Consider the following 14383-nt stretch of genomic DNA (forward strand, 5'->3'; position numbering starts at 1 on the left):
TCAAGTTTAAAGTTTAGAAATAAGTAAAGAATGGATCAAATGCCTTGTTTGAAGATACAGAAAATGATTTTTCAGCTCTCCCTGGTTTTAGTTTTTGAGAGCGACTAATAAGAAGCTAGAATAATAATAAAATAATAATAAAATAGAAGCTAATAAGGCTGCTAGAGCCTCTTTGTGGAAGCACCACAAGGCCCGTTCCATCACTTTTTTACCAGCCTTTTGTCTTACAGGAGGAGAGGAAGAAACCTGAGAAAGTCTGTAAGTTCAAATCCATCTATGGTATTTACATCCAGCCAGATGCTTTAGCTACCTAGGCCACTGGATCCATATGACCAACAAGGGCTCCCCAACCAGCCCGTGACCCCAGGGCTGAGAAGGCTGGACATCCTGACCCAAAAAGTGCTTACACAATTGAGTTTCTGTGGGAAACTAATTTGGCTTTTCATTTCTGTTTTTATGGATCATATGCTATTTTGATTTTTCCTGATTTTAGTGCACGCATCTTGCAAAAATAAATAACAGCCCCAGAACCTACCCCACACGACTTGGCGTGAGAAAAGTGCTGCAAATAAGCGTAGAGACAAGACATGTCTGGAGGCAGTGGTGGTTTGCAGCTCATGCGTATCTGTAGTAGCTGACAGTAAGGAGTAGTTTAGAAACCTCTGCTGTGAGAATGAGGCGAGGCAGCTGAAAACTCTGTGGTTCCTAAATTTATTCTGCCCTTCCATTTACAAGAATATGTGGAATTGGGTGTGTAGCTACACACACACAGAAGAGGAGAAAGAAAAACTAAAGGAAAGACCACAGCTGGGCACCCTTCTGGTAAAACCTATTCTAGGTTTTAGGAACAGCTCATAATCCACTGTTTACAAACAGCAGTACCATCAATGTACAGCACTACTGACTCATATTGAGACAAAACCACAAAAAAGAAAGAAAGCAAAATCCCCAAATTGCCATTGAGTTCTGACACTGGGCACTAAAAATAAGCAAATTCAGAATGAAAGTTGTAGCACAGCAAACGGCTCCCCTCTATTAATGAGTCGCGTAGGGACTCTGCACTAAAAATAGGTGAGAGACAGATTTTCTCTGAAACGTTTTTCTTTGAAAATATGGTTTCATTTGAACTAAAAATTTCTTCAGGAACTTGTCAGAAACAGTTTGATTTTATTTAGGTGTCTTGAGGCAAGGAGATCCTTTGATAATGTCAGTCATTTTATGACTGACAATATTTTCAGAACGTACACTATGTATTTTTATTTCAAATGATTGCTCATATTTACATATTTTTTGGCCCTTCAAGAAATGTTTAAAATTAAGTTTAGAAATCAGGGTGAGATGGATTCATGTGATCCAGTAGAAATAATCCACTTGAGGCACAATGCTTTTCTAGTTTTTAACAATTTTGATAGAAATGGTTGGACTCGATGATCTGGTGGGTCTCTTCCAACCTGGTTATTCTATGATTCTATGAACTTTATATGGGGAATTACAAAATTTATTTCAATCCTGGTAACACAGACTCCAAACTTATGGAAAAATATTTGCCTTAGCAGCAATGTATGTTACCAGGAAATCTTGAAATGCATGGTTTGTTCTAAAAACCATTTTGTGTTGTGTTTGCATTGAGAGTGATGGCTGGATCATTATGGGTCTGCTTCGGAATGAAAGCAAGATACTAATGAAACGGTAATGTAAGTTTTTTCCGAGCTGTAGGAGAAAGCAGGGTTCCCAAACACCCTTTAAAGCATGGAACATTCTGAACTCTACAGTCAAACCAAATGAAAGCCATGGGGAACATGTAGAGAAAACTTGTACACGTGCTGTTGATTTGCACATGGACTGCCAGGCTGTATTTTTCTTTGCTGTGAACAGACAGCTCGACATTTAAAACTTGGCAGAGTGCAGCGGGAGCGAGGGTGTGTCCCTGCTTGGGCTGGGCCAGCAGCTGCGCCTGGGCCCCGGGGTGCAGCCGGGGGATGCTCCATGGATACGGTTACATCTGCAGGGAGCCCCAGCAGGCTGTTCATCCCAGAGATGGGGATCCTGGTTCTGCTACCCCGTTCTTATCTTCAAACAAAATCCTGTTTTTCAGAGATTTGGAGTACTTGTTGCTACAGTAGGACAACACTATATACAGGAGCTTAGCACCTTAGAAATTTGGCCTTATACCATATGTCATATTTCCATTTTCAACAGTAGAATGAGGAGACTTAAAGTTCTGTTGTTTGTTGCCCTTCCCCATCCCATCAGGTTAGACCATTGGCTGTCTCATGCTAGCTGTTTCGAGTCCAATCTCCATTTACATCTGCAAGGTCAATTATATTACTCTTATTATTAATATGTATTATGCTTCTGCAGAAAAATACAGCAAAACAGGGAAGGAATTATGTATTTGGATCATCAGCACATCAGGGTGATTCATAGCAAGGAAACAGTTGGTCTCTTTTACTACCCTCTCTGTCACTTAATAGCCAAAATTTGTGGTTCATAACATATTGAAAGTATTATATATCTTTAATGTAACACTTTTATAAAGAATATTTCTGAATGGAAATACATGTACTTAGTTGCTTGCATCTTGGCACTCCAGGAAATCCAAAGTTTATATTTTGGTGCCACGTTGCAACAGGAAGTAAAAAGGTCTAAAAATGGAAAGTGAAAGCACATCAGCCCACTTTACCTTTCATTTAGGGGGCAGAGATGCAAACTTTAAAAGCACAAATAGTAATCAGACCTCAACTTTGCACTTTTAATGAGTATAGATTCCACAGCCAAAGACTAAAATTAAATAGAAGTCCCATGTGCCTTTTCAAATTTTGAAGTTTGTAGTCTTTTCTCTTTTTATTGTAGGAAACCAAGAATCTGTTTATTATCTGTTTATTATAAAGCAAAACCACTTCCAAATGGAATATCTTTGAATTAGAAAAGACTAAACATCACATTAAGTGGAGGAGTTTGAATGTGCTTTCTCTTAGCAGAATACAGGAGTTTCTGGAATCTGAAAGAAAACTGATATAGGAGCAACAGTAGTAGTAGTATATTACTTTAGGTTTGAAGCAATGTATGTGTAGGTGAAGGGTGCTAGAGAAGCCAGTGAAGCTGGCTGAAGTGAGTTTCCTCTTCTGCAAGAAGCCATAGTCTAAAACCGGAATCAATTAAACATATTAAAAGGTATCTATTTCTTTGCCTGTATGAGTAGATGTGGGGAGCAAACCGCAGTATTAATCAGTTGTAAGTTTAGTGGTGGCCAACCAGTCTGCGTGTAGCTGATGACCATGTCTCAATACTTTCTTGGGAATGCAGTGTTTCATCACAAACATGGAAGGAACAGTGCAGATGGCAGGAGCAAAGGCTTTGAATGAAGTACCAGGGAGCTAGCCTGGACCCCATACCATGGCACTGCGACTCCTCTGCAGGTAATTCTCAAAGCTAGTTCTATGAGCCACTGAGTCTTTCATTGTTTGCAGGATATGGGCTATGGGTGCACCTGGCCCGTGCAGAGGTGTCTGCAGCTCCTCGGCCCTCAGAATCTTAGCCCAGCACTGACATCAGTTAAACCCCTTTCTGCGGCTTGTCCTGTCCTGTGGCTGTTTGAGATGCGGTGGGATGTGTTTTACCTTTCATTTGCAACTTCGACCCAGTCACGCACACTCTGTAGGCTGAAGAGTACACTGAGAGATTTGTAACTTGTTAATGGTGCTCAGAGTGGTCAGAGAGGACTGCTCTACCAGAAAGTACAACCTGGGGGTGGTTTAACAGCTGTGAAGAGGAGGTTCTCCTTGTTTTGGCTGTGCTTTTGAAATGTAACCAGGTGTTTGAAAGAGGAGAAACAGCCTGGATGCTGTGTTGGAAGTCGCTTGTCTCTGCAATGACTGGTTTTCTCACAGTTCTCCTATATTTCACCAACATTTAGTGAGGGGTTGGTCCATTTTGTCACAAATTCCACTCAGGTATTTTGAACGGAAATGCATAAAGCAGTCAGCTATGAAGTACCTGGATGGATGGTACCTAGATGGAAACCGTATGGCTTACGTCTCAGTGGGGTTTGTTATCTCACTGAGATAAATTTTGGTGGGCAGAGAGGTGTATCCCAGAGCTGTTTGAGATTTCCTAGGATAACTTCTGTAGTTTTCCACTGTCTGGAACTGGCCTAGGAGACCCATCCAATGTAAAAGTTCCCCATCATGTGTATCACCAATTTCTAGTTCAAATACAGATTAAGCTTTAACTGGAGGAATGAAAAAATGTCAGATAACAAAATAGGGGAAATGTATGTAATTAGTTTGGAGTGGGAAGTCAACCCCAACAAAACCGTAGTCAGCAGTTGGGAGAGTGCGAGAGTTCTGCTGGGGCAGAGCATGTTGCTGCGTCACTGATTCATGGCTGAAGAGTGAGGTGGCCAGCAGACATCTGAGAAAAGGCAGCAAGCATGGGCTGAAGGTACACAGAGCACCATCTGTGAGACTGTAATGAGAGTCTATACTCTGTTTAATCCTAAAGATGAGACATTGGTACCTGCATTAGCTGGCACAAAAGCAGCATGTTCCTTAGAAGAAGTTATGATGTACCTGAATGGTGGACTCAAGTATTTCAGAAAGCAAACTGTGAGTTGAGTCCTAAGGCTAGGACTACTTCCAAGTAACTTGGTATTATAGAAATCCTATCCAACTGGTAGCATACTAATTACTGGATATTGCAATGTTATCCTTTGGTTCTCTGTGTCCCCCAGGAAAATTGTATTTGCTTCAAGCCTTTGGGTTTGGTGTTCAGAAGGGAAAAGTCCTTGCCCATAAGAAACCCTACTTGAGGTAATTCATGTTTTGAGGTCTTTGGATAAAGGCTTGATTAATTTTTAGAGGATCTCTTCAGTGATCATTTTGGAACTTCCTGGCACAAGAGGTACTGAAAAACACTTAACATCTTGTTAGCTTTGCTCATTTCCAAGGAAATGTTGAGTCTCCCTGTTATTGTAATAAAAATAATAATGTCTGCTTTCAAGCTTTGGTAGTTAACCATATCAAATACTTCAAATTGAGAAAAAAGTATCTTTCTGGAGAACAGTGAAGCGCTACAGAAAGGCACAAATATTTGCATTGGAAAGAATGTTTTTAATAACTCATATTCTTCCAAGAACTGTAACATTTCAGTGCCTGCTGGGTTTTGTTGTTTAAATCAATGTAGTAGTGTGTATAGGTTAAGCTTCCTAAGTTATTAAGTGTAATTATACTAGGAAATGCATAGCCAAAGACCCCAATTTGCGTTGAGAGTTAAATGAGATTTGTAGCAGAGGAAAATGAGGCTAGCTTATGAAGTATTTTGCATTTAGCACAAACAGTCTCCTGGCTGCTCTGTTGTGTAGATTCCTAATCCGGTTTAATTTAATTTACTTTCCTCTTGTGGGCAGCTGTAGCACCTTTTGCACCAGCTTTAAGACCTATAAATCCTGCATTCATACCATCAGCTACTGCTTTCCATGGGGGCTTAAGGAAAACTTAGATCTTGGAGCACCCGAAAAGGGGTGCTTTGACCCGAGCTGAAGAGTTAATCTGACAAAAACTGGAGTGCGGCCTCAGCTGAGCTCTGTGCTCAGTTGTGGTAATTGCGCCAGGGAAGGACCAAGCCAATGAACGTATTCTGGCATCAGCTCTTGGAGGTTACAAGAACCTTATGTATCATTTTATGTATTTTCTTTTCATGTGTATATAATCAATTCCAGTGGCGAGGCTTGTGTTTTGGTTCATACAGCCAAGCCAGGCAATTGACTTGGCTCCATTTTCAAACCTCTTGGCTTGCTAAATGTCAGGGCCTAAGTAGAGCTTCTCTTTGTACTGCAATCTCATACAATTGGCCTGAGTTATGTGTGTTCCCTGAGAGTGCATGCACAGCCGTGAATACAAATCAAACCTAGCTAGGAGCCAAACACAGAGGTCAGCAAAGCAAATATTTTTGTCTCCTCAAACTACCTTTCTTGCCTCCTGGCACAGCTCTGCGAGGCCCAAGCCTGGCGAGTCTTCTGAGACCCATATGCCAAGAACTGAAAATGAATTAAAGTAATAACGCTAATAGTGTAAATGCATTGACAGTCTCTGTTAAAGTTCCCCAGTGACTTACTGAATTCTTGCAGTTCTGCACCTAAGAGAAACTATATATTCTCTGGAAGAAGGAGGCATTGGAGAGTTGGTTTGTTTTGTTTTATTTTTTGATGGTTTCCTCAGAGTGTTGATTGTCTTGGATCTCCTTAAATAAGGTGCTGGAAAATACAGACTGCTGCAAACAAAAGTGATCAGTTCACCATGTGGTATTAAAATTCCCAGTAATACCTAGGAAGCAGTGAGATAGTGAACAAAAGAATGTTTAGGGAATTAATTTTAAATACATTATCTTTAGACGAATCTCACAGGCTTGACTGAGGAGACCGACAGATGCAATGTTGCAACAGTTCTATTGGAGCATGGTCAGAGATGCTATTCCAGTTGCAGCTGAACTGATTCAAGAAGCTATCACTCTCAAGATGAGCTAGCTCAAACAACAACAGCAACGAAAATCCCAAATAATAAACCTACTAAAAAAGTATTTAAGCTAAGCTGGATCATTCTGACAGAGCCAGATTTGGGAGTGTCCACACATGTGGTTATTTGGCTCATGGAAAAGGGTGGTAACCCCTAATGGGGGGCAGTGGATAAACAGCTGCGGGCAGGCTGGAGGTGGTAACCTCTTAACCTGGTTCAGCCACTGCTGAAACAGCACATGGGGCTGTGCCCTTACTTACACAGAACTGGGATTTCTTAATAGACTAATCCTTAGATTGAAGAGCAAGCTACTGTCCAAGTTTGGGATGGGATGTGCCGCATCCCCAAATGTATGCATTAATACGCATTCCCTAAATATGTGTTCTAAGTGAACATTCAGTCCTTAAGAGCACCGGCACATAATACTGGCTCTGATTCGTCCCGTAGCCATTGTGGTTGGAGCACAGTATGTTCCAAACAGCACATTTTGCTGCATGAGTCTCAGCTGTAGATCTTGAACAGAGAGAGGCTTCTATTAAATGCATCTGTACTTGTGTGCCTTTGGTCTGTATCAGATTCTCTTTAGGTTAAACTGCTTCCAGACTGAACTCTGTTATGCCCCCACTGCTCCATGATATTCTTAACCCTCTCCTGACCTACCATCCATCAATCAGGAAAAGCTGCTTGCCTGAATTCAGTACAGCACCCAATGCTCTTTCGCCATGTGGGAAGGGTTATTAACTGGTTAAGCAAGAAGCACACAAGCTGAAAACAAGGCTCTGCTCCACATGTCTCTCTAAACATGAGGAGAAACGAAGGGCTGTGCTTTGCTGAAAGGTCATAGTGAGCTCACGCCAGCGGGACAGTTTTTTGGGCAGGACTCTTACTGGGTGGAGGGAGCTGCCTGAATCGTTCCAGGGCTGAACTGGCAAGAGGCTGCATGGAGGGGAAAGCCTGACCACACCAAAAGAAAAAGGGGTGTGGGGGAGAATTGGATGTAAGGGCTCCTAGTGTTGAATTGGTTTAGATTTGATGCAAAGAGATGGAAAGATGTGGTTTACCGCTATTAATACCTTTGTTGCATTTTTTGCCCCCAGAGCATCTAAAAGGGTAGCGATGAGACCAACTGCATGCTTTATCGTGAGGTTTTTCCTCAGGCTTTTTGTCCCATACACTCAATCTCTGCTGCACCACAGGACTGCAATGTCTTTGATTATGTGGATCACAGAGACCCTATAGCAATTAGTCCTATCCCAACTCCTGAGTGTCCTGTACCGGAGGAGGGGTTGCTGCATGCCCTGGGCTGGCCACACACCATCATGAGAGGAGCTCCGTGCTCTGCTGACTTCTGCTGTGTCTTGGAGAAGGTAGAGTAGGGAAGATCCCACATTATGCCACCCAACTGTCCCTCAGGCACGTCCCTTTGTCTGCTGAGCTGCTTTCAGTGCCCTGTCAGGAAGGAAATCCCTCAGGATCAAGACGATACTTTGAGGTATTGTCAAATGAGAGCAATATTTGGGAGTCTCCAAATTTCTAGTTTAATGGTATGAGCCCTAGCATTGATTACTTTCTCAGACTGAACGTATAACACGGGATAGGTCTCGGGAGAAGGGTGAAAATCAGACTTCAAATGGGATATTCACTTATGGTTTGCAAAGTGGAGCTTGTGGATTTCAGTCTGGTCTGGTATTGCTGAAGAAGGTGAATGCCTTGTGGAAGACCTTAATCTTCCCACCTGCAGGTCCTGCCTTGAGAGCCCCAGCTCTGCAGCAGACGGGCTGCAGCAGCCTGCACCTCATCCAGCGCAAGGCACGGGTGCCAGATCTGGCTTTCCTGGCTAGTGTATTTTAGTAAGTGATAGTTTTGGTGATGCTCAGAAAGACTCATGTCTTTCAAACCTGCTGCACTACAAGACTTCCCTGGCACTGGCGCTGCCGAGGTGGACCATGTGCCAGAACCTGCAGAGGTGGAGGAGTGAAGCGCCCTGACCTTTTGCAGGAGTTGTGAAACCTCTTGGACACTGTATCCTACCGAGAGAGGGGAATTCCCTGAAGTATTTGTACATGAAAGCTGGGGCAAGTGGACTGTGAAGCAGCTCGTGAGAAAACATGGGAGGAAGTTAAAAACAAAGTGTGAAGAGAAAACAACACAGATGTGTTTGAAGGCCCAGAGAAGGAACTGGGCCTATTCTGCATGCTGGCCATATGTTTGGACTGGTATAGACACATGAAGTGACACTGTACAAAGCTTGTGTGGTGTTCCAACTTGGAAGGCTGAGGTTCAGCGTAGCTTAATTTGATTAGAATTATTTGCTTAGAACAGACTTTAGCCCTTCAAAAAATGAAGAAGGACATGGTCTTTCATTGTAGAGATACAGTGTTATAGGATCACATATAACTGGTTTAAGAAGGGCACGGAGACACATCTTAAGGGTGGTGGTGGGAGCAAACTATCAGGATGAAGCAGAGGCAGTTTCTTCTTCTCTGCAGGGTGTCAGATGTATGTGATTCTTGGCAAAAGGTTTCTGAGTGACCTTAGCATAGTGATATAAATTTTAATTGCAACTTTAAATGACGTTGGGCCCAGATGTTTAAAGACGAAAGAAACACTGTTAGCTCTGCCTACCTCCTCTCTTCAACAGCTCTGCTTGCAGAGTACAGAGAACGGCTTTGGGAGAGGATGCAGGTAAGGATCATATGGTTTAGGGATATCAGAGACTAAGCAGAGTAGGAGTACGTTATCACCATCAGTTTGTTTGTATGTGGATCAGTGCTGTGGAAAAAGCTCTTCATGAGGTTTATGGACCATGATGATAGGTTGTGAAGCCTGGTTTGGCCTGCCTGATGCTGGAGGCAATGTCACCTCAGCATGGCCACCTGTAGAGCCGAGTCTGAAGGATGTGTTTGCAGCTGGCCCAAAGAACAAGCTGTCATCCAGCAAGACTATTTTTCAAAGACGCAGGAGAACCACTCTCTGTGCTATTTAGCTGGTTTTCTGTGAACAGTTGCTTCCAACTAAAATGAAAGACTAGAAGCTTTGGGAGAAGCTGTCGAGCGTCTGCTGGGGTGATGATCAATCAGTCCACTGTGCGACTCTTTCTTTACTAGCATTTGCGAGGAGTGAAGGTTTTCTATCCAATGTCTTAAAAAATGTAATGTCTTAAAGAAATTAGTAGTTTTATCTCATACCTAAAATTTAATGGTGGTTGCAGCTAATTTCACGCAGCAAATTAGACAAAATACTTGAGCCACTTCCACCGTCTGAGCTAGACAACAAATGAAAATAGCTTTTAGGAGTGTAACTTGAGAGTTACTCGAGAGGGTTAAATGTGTCTCACCGGTGCCCTCGGTTTGACAGGCTGATGCACTTTGTCTAGATGATAGATATGAAAAACTAATATCTCAGTTTTCAGAGGGGGTTCTGAAACCTAAAATCGAAACCAGATGTGCAACAAAAAAGAGCAGTGTGTATTACAAAGTGTTGTGAAATAGCCCAAGGGAGGCAAGTAAGCAAAAACAGCCTTGTGTCTTAGCAACCTGCAAAACAAAACAAGTAACAGCTTGGTTGGCATCTGACAGGGCAGGTTTTGGTCTCTGCTGTGGAAAAGAAGGCTGGAGAAATCTTGGAATAATTCTGGAATTTTTGGTGACCCAGAAACACCTTTCTGTTCAACCGAGTGGTTACCTGATTTCTCTCCTCCCCTGGATCTAGAATCATAGAATCGTAGAATAACCAGGTTGGAAGAGACCCACTGGATCATCGAGTCCAACCATTCCTATCAAACACTAAACCATGCCCCTTAGCACCTCGTCCACCCGTGCCTTGAACACCTCCAGGGAAGGTGAATCAACCACCTCCCTGGGCAGCCTCTGCCAGTGCCCAATGATCCTTTCTGTGAAGAACTTTTTCCTAACGTCCAGCCTAAATCTCCCCTGGCGGAGCTTGAGGCCATTCCCTCTTGTCCTGTCCCCTGTCACTTGGGAGAAGAGGCCAGCACCCTCCTCTCTACAACCTCCTTTCAGGCAGTGGTAGAGAGCAATGAGGTCTCCCCTCAGCCTCCTCTTCTCCAGGCTAAACACCCCCAGCTCTCTCAGCTGTTCCTCATAAGGCCTGTTCTCCAGCCCCCTCACCAGCTTCGTTGCTCTTCTCTGGACTCACTCCAGAGCCTCAACATCCTTCTTGTGGTGAGGGGCCCAGAACTGAACACAGTATTCGAGGAGCGGTCTCACCAGTGCCAAGTACAGAGGGAGAATAGCCTCCCTGGACCTGCTGGTCACGCCGTTTCTGATCCAAGCCAAGATGCCATTGGCCTTCTTGGCCACCTGGGCACACTGCTGGCTCAGGTTCGGTCACTGTCAACCAACACTCCCAGGTCCCTCTCCTCCAGGCAGCTTTCTAGACAGACTTCTCCTAGTCTGTAGCACTGCACAGGGTTGTTGTGCCCCAAGTGCAGGACCCGGCATTTGACCTTGTTAAACCTCATGCCGTTGGACTCAGCCCAGCGGTCCAGCCTGTCCAGATCCCTTTGCAGAGCCTCCCTACCCTCCAGCAGATCGACACTTCCACCCAGCTTAGTGTCGTCTGCACACTTGCTAAGGGTGCACTTGATGCCTTCATCCAGGTCATTGATAAAGACATTGAACAGGGCTGGACCCAGCACTGAGCCCTGGGGAACCCCACTTGTCACTGGCCTCCAGCTGGAGTAAACTCCATTTACCACCACTCTCTCCTTCCTTCCTGCAAATGCATAGCAGTTGAGAAACACTGGTGCTCTCTTCTTGTCTTTCCTGTCTCGCTTATTCTGTTTTACAATGACCATCATAGATGTTTGCCAAGACAGATCTTCTGGTATTTCTCTTCGAGAAAATTCTTTCTGAGGAAACCCTTTCTAGCCTGGGCAAGCCATGGGGTACTCCTGTAATCAAGCTGGCTCCTGGACCTACATCTTGAAGGAAAACCACAGCATGCCCCAGGGTTTCTAATTTCAATTTCTCAACTGTGAGAAGCAGCATTTGTGATGGAGAAGGAAGATGGGGGGATTTGACTTGTCTTGGTTATTTTTGGAGAGGTTGAGGCAGCCAGATTTTGTGATTTTGGAGGGGTTTTTTGTGTTGTGATTTTTTTATTATTTTAACAGAAATAATTTCTTTTGGAAAGTGCTGTCTTGTCAGTATTAGAATTTTAGGGAAAATTCATCTTGGTGAAGTTTTCAACAGAAAAGTTGCTCCTTTTGAGACTGAAATAGTGACTTTCATTTTGACTCGTTGTTTCAGAGTTCAGTTCTTTTTAGCTTCTAAAAATTACTACAATATTATAGATTAATTATAGATATGAATGGTTTGACATTATCAGATAGATATTCTTAATGAACTAATATCTCGGAGTTTCCATTCTGCAAAATAGTTGATATTTTGCTTTTCTCTCTGATTAGCAGAACAGAAAATGTCAGTGTCAGATTCTTCCATGGCATGAAAATCCCATTTTTGGGCTACCTCCAGTAAAGTCTTTAGGTCACTACCAAGCTGACTAGATCTGAACTAGTATCTTCAAAGAAGGTGTGGTTTTATGAGTCTTAGGTGCAAAACTGGAAGGGAACAAGGTTGTGTTACAAACTTCTTTCTCACATACTGAAACTGTCATTTTTCTTGAGGCTTCTAACAGTTCTGTAGGACGTGAGGCCTCCTCAGCTTCAAGTCCTTTTAGAAAGATGTAACCAAAGATGATGAAAGCAATAGAAAGTGATCCCAACGTCGTGTCTGAAATAGGAGTCTCTGTCTAGTCTGGTCGTGTTTCATGGCACCCATGGACACCGCCATGGCTCCATTCATTTTCCAGCTAGCATTTCATTTGTTCTGCTGGTGAATCAAAGTGGCAGGACTTGCCCGCTAGTGCTGCCAGGTCTCTGCTGGAATCAGTTTAACAATTAATTTTTTCTCAAACAACTCGCCAAAAGGAAAGCAGCACGTTGCAACAATAAAATAAAGCAGAGATTGAAACTGCCTAACCTAAAGAAAGGCGCTGGAGAGGTGGATGGGCAGGTTTTGTTCATCAGTACTAGAGTCTCCAAAGAACCATCTTTGTCATCATCATCAGTGTCAGAGTGTCATGGAGATATACCTCTCAGTAACAAGGTGTCCTGATGCTCATCATGCATTTCTTTTTGTATTGCCCCATGTAACTATTGTAGCTGGGTTTCCTGCATGAAGAGGAGAGTAATTCTTAGATTAAAAACGTGATGGAAAATTGCATCTCCTGTAAGGTGCTTGCCCATCTACTGTATTTGCTGTTTGTATTTAAACTCAAAGTAAGTACACCAGTAAAATAAGTAAGCACAGTCCAGGTCCGGCATGGCCAGCCAGGCAGGTGCAGATGGTGTTGCTGTGCATGCTCTTTTTTAACTGTGGAGAGAAATGTGGGCATGTTTACCATTATCAGTGCCTGAGATACACAATGTTTAATAAATGAAAAAGGTTCTTTTCAAACTGCAAAGGCTTTTACATTTGAGTTGCATTGGCCAGTGAAGTCCATTAGTGCCCGAGTGAGTGGTAATTAGTGGTAAGAGTCACTGTCATTAGTGTGTCTTAGCTCCCTCTTTGTAAATCACAGTTGGCAGCTGAGGGATTCTTCAGCAGCCCTTGACCAGTACCTGGGGCAGGAAAGAGAGGAACCAAAGGGAGCCTTTTAGAAGTGGCTGTTTCTCGTGGTCTTTTTGTAGTGTTGGAATGGGGTAACCCATCTGTAGTGGGCACCTCATTTTAGAGGATACTCTTCAAGAGAGGGAATACTTAGGGGGAGATGGCAAGTCTGGCAGTTCTAGGATATTCATGTCTCTTTGGTGTCCAAGATGCACTGAATTCATTGCAACCCTACTGTGTAAAATCAGCCTTCCCCTGCATGATGTCTTCTGTGTTCCCACATCAGGCTCACAAATATCTCTGGGTCTCTTCTCCTCCACAGCCTGTGAAGTGTGTCACTCCTCAAATGGTTGGGAGTCAAGGATGGTAGGGAAGAAGCAGTAATGCATTTTACATACAGTTAATTCTCTCTTGAGGCAGCAAATGTAATATGCAATATTCCAACTATGATAATGCCTTTGTAAATCAGGTGAGGAGATGCTTCAAGTTGTTGTGCATCAGTTGTGCTCTTGCCACTCCTTGGGTGTCAAGGACTTCTCATAGTGGAGGATTTAGATAAAATCAATTGTGATTAGTTTTCTATTCTGCATTTGAGAACAAACTGTTTCTGTCCTTCTCTCCTAGAAGCTTGTTTACATCATGAGGCAATTCTAGTCACTCTGTTATGCCAGTAATTGCCTTGACTTTATACTGGTGAACCTAAGTGTCTGTTGTGATACGGTGCTATCATTCATACTTCCAAGAAAGATGCGCAAAGAGATAGCCAGGCCTTGTGACTCAGTCTAAAATTATTTATCATATTTGACATCCATAAGTCATCTTTGAGGCTTCTCATGGGTACCTGTCCCATCTGTGAGAACATGCAGAGGTGGATGGAGGAGGAACTTCTAGTCACTTTGCAGCTGTATTTTGTTGCAGGATGAAAGTATGTGAGATACAGATCAGATACAGCTGCTGAAAAACAAATTGAAACAAAGAGTCTCACAAAGAGAATGGCTGCAGCTAGAGTTCATAAAAGGGCTCTATATGCTTTCTAATGTAATAAGCCTTTATTCTGCCTGGCTAGCCCTTTGAGTAATCCTAAGAGAAAAACTGACATCTCTTTTCAATAGGAAAGAAGAACATTTATTTTATTCCTAACGGTTTTAACAAACCTCTCCATGATGAATTATATATTTATTGTAACTGCACGCTCCACAGCCACAAATTCTTCCAGTCTCTTTCCAGCTGAAAGCT

Source organism: Phaenicophaeus curvirostris, chromosome 8 (assembly GCF_032191515.1).
Source record: "Phaenicophaeus curvirostris isolate KB17595 chromosome 8, BPBGC_Pcur_1.0, whole genome shotgun sequence".
NCBI lineage: Eukaryota > Metazoa > Chordata > Aves > Cuculiformes > Cuculidae > Phaenicophaeus > Phaenicophaeus curvirostris.